The sequence below is a fragment of the Gymnodraco acuticeps genome, unplaced genomic scaffold (assembly GCF_902827175.1).
Source record: "Gymnodraco acuticeps unplaced genomic scaffold, fGymAcu1.1, whole genome shotgun sequence".
NCBI classification, from domain to species: Eukaryota; Metazoa; Chordata; class Actinopteri; order Perciformes; family Bathydraconidae; genus Gymnodraco; species Gymnodraco acuticeps.
Window position 1 is genome coordinate 1 of NW_022990024.1, and position 10606 is coordinate 10606.

General features: G+C 44.7%; 1 pseudogene; it reads right to left on the reverse strand.

Annotated features, from left to right (window-relative positions):
- Positions 1–2417: 2417 nt before the first annotated feature.
- LOC117545164 lies at positions 2418–8926 on the reverse strand (annotated as a pseudogene).
- Between the last annotated feature and the right edge of the window lie 1680 nt (positions 8927–10606).

A 10606-nucleotide genomic window follows, 5' to 3' on the forward strand; every position in this document is an offset into this window, starting at 1 on the left:
AGCGTCGCTAACTGTCCCTTTAAAGGCGTCTTAAGTAAATTACGCCCCTTGGCCCTTGCAGCACTTTGAGATTACTTTTAGCAATGAAAGATGCTTTACAAGTCAAATGTATTATTTTTATTATTAAAAACTGATGAGAATCTTCTGGATAATGTCAGGAAAATACGTCAAAAAATTCCTAAATATCGGTGAGTAATTTGGGTAAAAAACGTTAGTGTTTTCAAAAATGTTGGGAAATGACAAATACTCCTCCACCCATACATCCGCACCCTTCGATCCTCAGACTCCGGCCTCCACACCTTCGGGGGCCGTGCCTTCAGTGTCGCGTCCCCCCCCCCCCCCCCCTGGAACTCCATCCCTGCTGCCGTAACGCCCCTTCTCTGAACATCTTCAACCCTGAAAACTCATCTGTCCAACATGAACTCACTCTCTCCCCCCCCCTGCTATGTAACACTTCTGCCCCTGTGTTACGTCTTGTCCTTATATGTTTCTTGTAGCGACCTTGGGTTGATGAAAGGCGCTTATCAATTAAAGTTATTATTATTATTAAAGATGTCAGAAGAAATGCCCAAAATAGGTAAATAATTTCAGGAAAAAACATGACAATTATTTTTTTTAATATTGGGGAAATCAATTAAAATACATACAATATTACATAAATGATGTTGTATTTAATCATATTATTTAATATATTATAGTTTTTACAGGCGACTATCAGCAGGTCTTCACATAAACTTTAATTCCAGACTTCATGAATATAAGCTTTTTATTTCTCGTCAGTAAATCATGTACAGAGTCTTCCTTTTTATTCAGTTGATTAATAAATATTAATTTTTACACATTGTAAACATACAGGGTCTACTTTCACATCATACAGTACATGTAGATTAATGCTCCAAACAGAAGACATTTTATTTAAAAACAGCCGTAATCATTATTAATCTCAAAGAAAAATATTCACACACATTTGTACACAACGCTTTCGGAGTGTGAGGCGGAGTGAACAATATGACTTTAGTTGTTAATAAAAGATCATAAAAGCTTAAATATGTGTGTAATTTGATGACAGATGCACAGGAGGGGTTTTGGGGGAACTAAGAACGGGTTTAAACGCGGATACTTGTTTTCATGTGTACAGGAAGTCAGCGATGTTACACTGCAGTACTGATGTTCACAGTAATGACACCACAGGTCAACCAGGTTCTGTGCAAAGTTAGCAGGTGCGCTAAGGGTCGGCCAAACTTAAACTAAGAGGTATTTTAAAGGTCGGTCCTTTGTTCAAAGTTAAGGGTTGTTTTACCCATGCTTTAACTAAGTGGCTTTTCCAACATTTAGTAAAAGGCAGTTTTTTAAAGCTTATATTTAGGTTGTTTTATTCTTAACTGAGTCCCGGCTTCTTCAAAGGGTCATTTTTTAAAAAGCTTTAACTAAGAGAATTTGTTTTCATATTTAAACTAATATACATTTTTCCTAGGCTTTGAGGAATGTGAGTTTTTTCCAAGCTTTAGTTCAGGGAAGTTTTTTCTCCAAGCCTTAACTAAGGTCGACTTTTCCTCAACTTTAAATCAGGGTCATTTTTTAACTGTTTTAAAGATTTCAGTTTTGATTTGATTTCAATCCAACAGTTTAAGGGCGAGTGTTCTGTTAGTGAACCTCAGATGTAGTTTCACCCTAACTTCATTTAAAGGCAAGTCCTTGCAGACTAAGTTTATTGAAGAGCGAGAGTCACCGGCTGTAGAAGCAGGATTTAGTGATCAGCTGATTTATTATTTAGTTTCCCTCTAAGTTTATTTGAAGGCAATCAGGATTAAGTTTCTCTCTATCGTTACTAGTGAGTCATCAGCAGTAGCCCCCCCCCCCTCCAAAGTATATTTAAGTGTTGTTTCCAGTCAAATCTGGATTCAATTAATTTAGCAAGAAAATAACTTTAGTTAAAAGTTAGTTATCAGTAGGTTTATTTGGCACTCCAAGTTTATTTAGAGTGAGTAAAAGCAGCAGCATCACCTCCACCCGAGGACCCTCCTTCCAAAGCTTGATCAATAACACTCCTTCTTCCCTTCTTCACCTCCACCTCCACGCGGGGGGTCCTCCTGTCGGGACGCAGCCCCACCCAGGAGCTCAGGATTCGGGCTCGTTTCAGCGAGGGCTCCAGTAAGTTTTACCCTGGCTTTAACTAAGTGCTTCTTCAAAGCTTTAATGAGGGTCATTTAAAAAAAAGAAAATAAGATTTCAGTTTTGATTTGATTTAAATCCAACAGTTTAAGGGAGAGTTTTACTCAGATTTAGTTTCACACTAAGTTGCAGACTAAGTTTATTTTAGAGCGAGAGGCAGGATTTAGTGGCCCTCTAAGTTTATTTGAGGGACATTATTGGCTGTAAAATCAGGACTAAGTTTCCCTCTAACCCTCACAGCTTGGTTATTTCCCTGGAGGGCTCTTCTTCACGAGCCCCAGCGCCTCCATCGCCGTCCCCCAGGCGAGGGTGACCCCGACCCCCCCCGTGCCCGTAATTATGCACCACAGTTACACTCCTTCCCCCTTCTTCACCTCCACCTCCACCTCTCTCCACCTCCCACGGGGGGTCTCTCTGTCGGGACGCAGCCCCACCCAGGAGCTCAGGATTCGGGCTCGTGTCAGCGAGGGCTCCAGGGAGCTGCAGCGCTTCAAAACCCCGAGTGTCGTTTTCTCCACCTGCAGGTTCCAGTCTCCCCCCTGCCGAGTTCTCCGATAGTGACCCCCTGGATCCCTGGGAAGATGTACGTGTGAGGGCCGTCCCCGTCCCGGATGAAGTGCTGCAGCCAGGGAGCCTCCATCTTCAGGACCTGGCCTCGAACCGGCTGCACGGAGACGTCTGCGGCCAGCGAGCGCGATCCAGGGCCCGAGCAGTTTACGATGACGTCAAAACTACCGCTGAGATCCTGGAGGTTATCGACCCGGCGCTGCTCCACCTGACCCCCCGCACGCCTGAACCTGAGAGAGAGGAAGACAGGTAGAGAAAGAGCGGGGGGAAACACTTAAAGGTCTCCTACTGTTGTATCTCCTCTTATCACAGGTCTCAACTCAGATAGATCCAGAGCCTGTCTCTGATTGGCTGAAAACACCAAACAGGTCATTGCAGCATTACCCATAATCCCCTCTGTTTCAGCCCTGTTTCCAAAGTGCTGATTCTCTGTCTGTACTTTAGATGAAAAAGGAGCCCCTCCCCACGCCCCTCTGAGAGACATTTGGTTACAAAGAACTCAATGGAGCTCTAGAGGAGATTCAGGTGATAAGGGGGGGGGGGGGGGTTACCTTGTTGCTGATTGGCTAATGGTTACACAAGACAACACATCGTTATGACATCATCAAGTGGCCAAAATCTGATCAGCTCATTTCAGACAGGTTTTTATAGAAATGGATCAAAAAGAGAGAGAATCTTTGTTCCTGAAACTTTCAGAGTCTCTTTCCACAGAGGGGACACATGTTGATGTAGAAGAGACATGAAGAAGAGGGGACACATGTTGATGTAGAAGAGACATGAAGAAGAGGGGCACATGTTGATGTAGAAGAGACATGAAGAAGAGGGGACACATGTTGATGTAGAGAGACATGAAGAAGAGGGGACACATGTTGATGTAGAAGAGACATGAAGAAGAGGGGACACATGTTGATGTAGAGAGACATGAAGAAGAGGGGACACATGTTGATGTAGAAGAGACATGAAGAAGAGGGGACACATGTTGATGTAGAAGAGACATGAAGAAGAGGGGACACATGTTGATGTAGAAGAGACATGAAGAAGAGGGGACACATGTTGATGTAGAAGAGACATGAAGAAGAGGGGACACATGTTGATGTAGAAGAGACATGAAGAAGAGGGGACACATGTTGATGTAGAAGAGACATGAGAAGAGGGGACACATGTTGATGTAGAAGAGACATGGAAGAAGAGAGGGACACATGTTGATGTAGAAGAGACATGAAGAAGAGGGGACACATGTTGATGTAGAAGAGACATGAAGAAGAGGGGACACATGTTGATGTAGAAGAGACATGAAGAAGAGGGGACACATGTTGATGTAGAAGAGACATGAAGAAGAGGGGACACATGTTGATGTAGAAGAGACATGAAGAAGAGGGACACATGTTGATGTAGAAGAGACATGAAGAAGAGGGGACATATGTTGATGGAAGAGACATGAAGAAGAGGGGACACATGTTGATGTAGAAGAGACATGAAGAAGAGGGGACACATGTTGATGTAGAAGAGACATGAAGAAGAGGGGACACATGTTGATGTGAAGAGACATGAAGAAGAGGGGACACATGTTGATGTAGAAGAGACATGAAGAAGAGGGGACACATGTTGATGTAGAAGAGACATGAAGAAGAGGGGACACATGTTGATGTAGAAGAGACATGAAGAAGAGGGGACACATGTTGATGTAGAAGAGACATGAAGAAGAGGGGACACATGTTGATGTAGAAGAGACATGAAGAAGAGGGGACACATGTTGATGTAGAAGAGACATGAAGAAGAGGGGACACATGTTGATGTAGAAGAGACATGAAGAAGAGGGGACACATGTTGATGTAGAAGAGACATGAAGAAGAGGGGACACATGTTGATGTAGAAGAGACATGAAGAAGAGGGGACACATGTTGATGTAGAAGAGACATGAAGAAGAGGGGACACATGTTGATGTAGAAGAGACGAGGAGGAGGGGACACATGTTGATGTAGAAGAGACATGAAGAAGAGGGGACACATGTTGATGTAGAAGAGACATGAAGAAGAGGGGACACATGTTGATGTAGAAGAGACATGAAGAAGAGGGGACACATGTTGATGTAGAAGAGACATGAAGAAGAGGGGACACATGTTGATGTAGAAGAGACATGAAGAAGAGGGGACACATGTTGATGTAGAAGAGACATGAAGAAGAGGGGACACATGTTGATGTAGAAGAGACATGAAGAAGAGGGGACACATGTTGATGAAGAAGAGACATGAAGAAGAGGGGACACATGTTGATGTAGAAGAGACATGAGAAGAGGGGACACATGTTGATGTAGAAGAGACATGAAGAAGAGGGGACACATGTTGATGTGGAAGAGACATGAAGAAGAGGGGACACATGTTGATGTAGAAGAGACATGAAGAAGAGGGGACACATGTTGATGTAGAAGAGACATGAAGAAGAGGGGACACATGTTGATGTAGAAGAGACATGAGAAGAGGGGACACATGTTGATGTAGAAGAGACATGAAGAAGAGGGGACACATGTTGATGTGAAGAGACATGAAGAAGAGGGGACACATGTTGATGTAGAAGAGACATGAAGAAGAGGGGACACATGTTGATGTAGAAGAGACATGAAGAAGAGGGGACACATGTTGATGTAGAAGAGACATGAAGAAGAGGGGACACATGTTGATGTAGAAGAGACATGAAGAAGAGGGGACACATGTTGATGTAGAAGAGACATGAAGAAGAGGGGACACATGTTGATGTAGAGAGAGACATGAAAGAGACATGGAAGAAGAGGGGACACATGTTGATTGTAGAGAGACATGAAGAGAGGGACACATGTTGATGTAGAAGAGACATGAAGAAGAGGGGAACACATGTTGATGTAGAAGAGGACATGGAGAAGAGGGGACACATGTTGATGTAGAAGAGGCATGAGAAGAGGGGACACATGTTGATGTAGAAGAGACAATGAAGAAGAGGGGACACATGCTGATGTAGAAGGGACATGAAGAAGACGGGGACACATGTTGATGTAGAAGAGACATGAAGAAGAGGGGGACACATGTTGATGTAGAAGAGGACATGAAGAAGAGGGGACACATGTTGATGAAGAAGAGACATGAAGAAGAGGGGGACACATGTTGATGTAGAAGGGACATGAAGAAGAGGGGACACATGTTGATGTAGAAGGGACATGAAGAAGAGGGGACACATGTTGATGTAGAAGAGACATATGTCCCCTCTGTGTAAAGAGACTCCTCAGAGACATGAAGAAGTGGATTTTGCACAACAGGTGACCTTTAAATAAACTGTGTTTTTTATTAACCCAAAAATCCAAAACCAACATTATAAACCAATCATCTCTAACTAGGCCCATAAAACCTCCATCAACTTAACAGCTGTTCCCTCAACAAACGGACCTGCTAATGACAAAGCAAGGGTCCTCTAAAGTGGCTGGGCCAACCCAATATGAACAGAATACACAAAGAACACTCACAAATCCCCCCTTTGACATGAAGCAGGTGGTTTGTCCCAATCTGTCCTAATTGGCTCCTTCCGGGGGCAAAACATGTAACTGCACTTACCTGTATTTATATTTAATATGTATGATTAACGACTGAGAGTTGATCGCATGTCTCACCTCTTCTCCACATGAAGCCCCTTGAGCTCTGTCTCTTGTGTGAATGCTTTATGAATAAGCTTTCTTTGATTATAATGGTCTTAATGCGCGGTTACCTCTTCTCCAGCCAGGGCAGGTAGCGGCTGCACTCACACTTGATGGTGGTGAACGCCTGTCCGAACCGATGCTCCGGGAATCGAACCATCTCTCGCTCCGTCATGATCCTGAACCCGAGCACCAGGTCGGACCAGTACGGAGTTTTATCTTCAGGAACGTCCCGGAAGATCTGCCAGCCTGCAGGAGGAGGACGTTAACACATACTGAATATTCAACGTGTTGATAAGACTTAGTGGTTGACTGACCCGGAGCTGAGCATGACGCCGGCCTCCGGAGCGTCTTCAGACTGAGCGATGAGCCGCAGGTGGTCGAAGCTGGACTTGAACCAGCGCCTCTGCTGCTCCACTGGGACATCTGAGGGGGGAATATCATTTATTATTACATGGCTTCGTTGAATACTCAATTCTGATTGGTCAATTCAGAACACGTGCAGTAGAACAGACCGCTGTCCAGGACTAATGGCCGTTGCTAAGGAGGATCAAGAGAGAGAAAGGAAAAGACGGAGCGCTGGACGTCAGATGAATGAAAAGAAGAAGGCAGAGAGGAGGTGAACAGAACACGGTGAGCTCTGCGGAGTTTAGGGGCTTGTTAGTGGATCAGAAACTGTGAACAAAGTTGGACAGTGCTGCCGTAAAGTTGTTGTTGTTGCAGTTCCAGCGTTGGTGCGTCGTGGAAAGAAGTTTATTTTTTCTCTAGCGGAAGAATTACGATCATTTTTTAAGTCAATAAAATCATTTGTGATGAAGACCGCTTCGCGTGTGGCTCCCTGGTCCGCCTGTCGGGTGCTCTTTTACCCATAATGACCGCCTCGCTGCACATTGTCCCTTACATAGCGTGTAGCTGGGTCATTCTACAGAAAAGGTGGAAGTGCTGTCACTTACTTTTGCAGACACCAAAATACATGACGTTGACCTAATACTCACATTCATTATATGTTGGATAAATAGAGATTGTCTTAATGGTACTAAATTAAACAATTAAAAAAATTGCAATTGATTTAAAATGCCAAGTTCAAGGAACTGCCTTGTCACTTTGATCACGTGGAAGTGGAGCCTATAGTTTTCATTTCAAATGTCTTTTTTTCAATAAATAAATCGCATTCATATTTACATAACATTACATACATTAAATATAGGCTAACACTGAAATGGTAAAAAAAACGCAAATCATTATTAATAATATCCAATAAATGTCAGTCACCCAAAATGACGTCATTGGTGTTGCTGCTACACAAAACGCTTTTATTCTGAAGTGATGAACTGTCTCTGAAGCGCCTCCTGTAACAAGGATCCTTTGAGGCACAAAGACATAAGTCAGATACTTCTTACTTTGTTTGTTAAAGGTGTCATTTTATCTTCAAAGTTACGTACTTTCAAGTCTGTCATAGTTACTCATTGCATAGCCCTAGGGGTGAACATTGGAATGGGAAAATGTATTGAAGAGTTAAACAATTTTGATATTGACTGAAGCTCATAAAGTATGTGGTCTGACACATGGCAGCCATTTTGTTAAAATTGTAGTGTTTTCTCCAAATTGTCCCTGGTGTTACTCTTCTTCCTGGTAACACGTAACACCAGTGACGTTCCTATGTAAATAAGCTTTGTATAAAAATAATAAAAAAGCATGCCCCCGGACCCCCCTAGAGGAGGTGAGGTCCACCACCTGCCCACACCCCCTGTTAAATTGTCTCACCCACATTGAGGATGCTCCTAGTACGCCCATGTTTTATTCCATGCGTTCAAGTCAGGTAAATTGGGTCCAGATGTTATTGCATCAAAGATCTGTTAACATTAAAATCACTAAATATATACTGTAACTATTTTGCTCTAGGCAACTCAAGGGCTGCTCAGGTAATGTGATTACTTTATGAGTAATGGTCCAAAATAACATAAAATGCATAGGGTTTTAATTAAGTGGGAATGTATGTAAATTAATATATGGGAAAAGTTTAAAAATGTGTGTGTTGTGTGTGTGTGTGTGTGTGTGTGTGTGTGTGTGTGTGTGTGTGTGTGTGTGTGGTGTGTGTGTGTGTCGGTGTGTGTGTGTGTGTGCTGTGTGTGTGTGTGTGTGTGTGTGTGTGTGTGTGTGTGTGTTGGTGTGTGTGTGTGTGTGTGTGGTGTGTGTGTGTGTGTGTGTGTGTTGTGTGTGTGTGTGTGTGTGTGTGTGTGTGTGTGTGTGTGTGTGTGTGTGTGTGTGTGTGTGTGTGTGTGTGGTCTTTTGAGCATCCTAGGTGCATCTGAGTTCCTGTGAGCCCATCGTGTCAAAAATAAGAAATGAATCCTCACCTGGGTTGTGGTTGGCGAACAGGATGCCGGCGGCTCCATCGCTCGTGGTCTCGGGGCTGAACTTCTCCCCCAGCAGGGTGACTGAGACATGGGGAAGATTCTCCGCGATGCACACGGCCGTGGAGAAACCCACCACCCCCGCCCCCACCACCACCACCCGAACACCACCCATCACCCTGCAGAGAGAGAGGGAACAACAGCATCACCTGGGACCCAAAGCATGCTCTGTGCTCCAGCCTGAAGCATCCTCTGTGCTCCAGCCTGAAGCATCCTCTGTGCTCCAGACAGCCTGAAGCATCCTCTGTGCTCCAGTCAGCCTGAAGCATCCTCTGTGCTCCAGACAGCCTGAAGCATCCTCTGTGCTCCAGCCTGAAGCATCCTCTGTGCTCCAGCCTGAAGCATCCTCTGTGCTCCAGCCTGAAGCATCCTCTGTGCTCCAGCCTGAAGCATCCTCTGTGCTCCAGACAGCCTGAAGCATCCTCTGTGCTCCAGCCTGAAGCATCCTCTGTGCTCCAGTCAGCCTGAAGCTTCCTCTGTGCTCCAGCCTGAAGCATCCTCTGTGCTCCAGACAGCCTGAAGCTTCCTCTGTGCTCCAGCCTGAAGCATCCTCTGTGCTCCAGTCAGCCTGAAGCATCCTCTGTGCTCCAGACAGCCTGAAGCATCCTCTGTGCTCCAGCCTGAAGCATCCTCTGTGCTCCAGACAGCCTGAAGCATCCTCTGTGCTCCAGCCTGAAGCATCCTCTGTGCTCCAGTCAGCCTGAAGCATCCTCTGTGCTCCAGTCAGCCTGAAGCATCCTCTGTGCTCCAGTCAGCCTGAAGCATCCTCTGTGCTCCAGTCAGCCTGAAGCATCCTCTGTGCTCCAGACAGTCCTCTCAGTGAACACAGAGCTCCAGATCAGAAGCACGCTGAAGGCTCTTTGAGCAGCTCTCTCTGATGCTGCTGTGATGCAAGGAGCATTTCAGACTTCATCTGACCATTAAAGTAATATCCTATCGTAAATATCAACTATGTGCTAGATGTGCAATATATATATATATATATATATATATATATATATATATATATTAGGGCTGTCAAGTTAACGCGTTAATAACGCGTTAACGCAAAAAAAAATTAGCGCCACTAATTATTTTAAGCGATTAACGCATGTGTATTTTTTGTCCTCGGCCGCCCCGTAGCTTCAGAGCGCATCGAGTTTAAAATACCGTCTACAAGCTGATGCTGACAGCCCCGCTCCTGCTGCCCGCTTGTGGCAGACCACACTTCCACGCTCACCGGCAGGCACCGACTGGCTGTTGGGAGGACCGGGAGGGTGTGTGTATGTGTGGCCCGAGCGAGCGAGAGACCCTTACGTGCATTGTTGTTGTTAGCATCTGGTGCTAGCTAGCTGCGCTAACGGATATGGAGCTGTTTAAATGAAAACAGAGGAGCGACATTTCGCCACAACTGCGCCGAGCACTTGACTTTATGCAGGAAGCCAGACAGTGGGACATTGCACGAGAAGTCAGCACACTCAGCACGGATAGTGCAACATGATTGCAGCGTCCAGGCAGCTCCCGTTCGAGCATATGCCTTGAGTTGCACACACACACACACACACACACACACACACACACACACACACACACACACACACACACACACACACACACCACACCATTTTTATTGTATTAGGTTCCAGGTTGAATTGAGGCGAATATTTGTAATGTTCAGAAGTTGTTGTGTTTAATATTCATGAGGATATTTGTCATTGTTCAAATGAAACAAACATTTGCATAAAGCATATTTGTCCTCTCATATGTTGATAAGAGTGTTAAAAACTTGCTAAATATTCCTCTAAGGTACATTTAG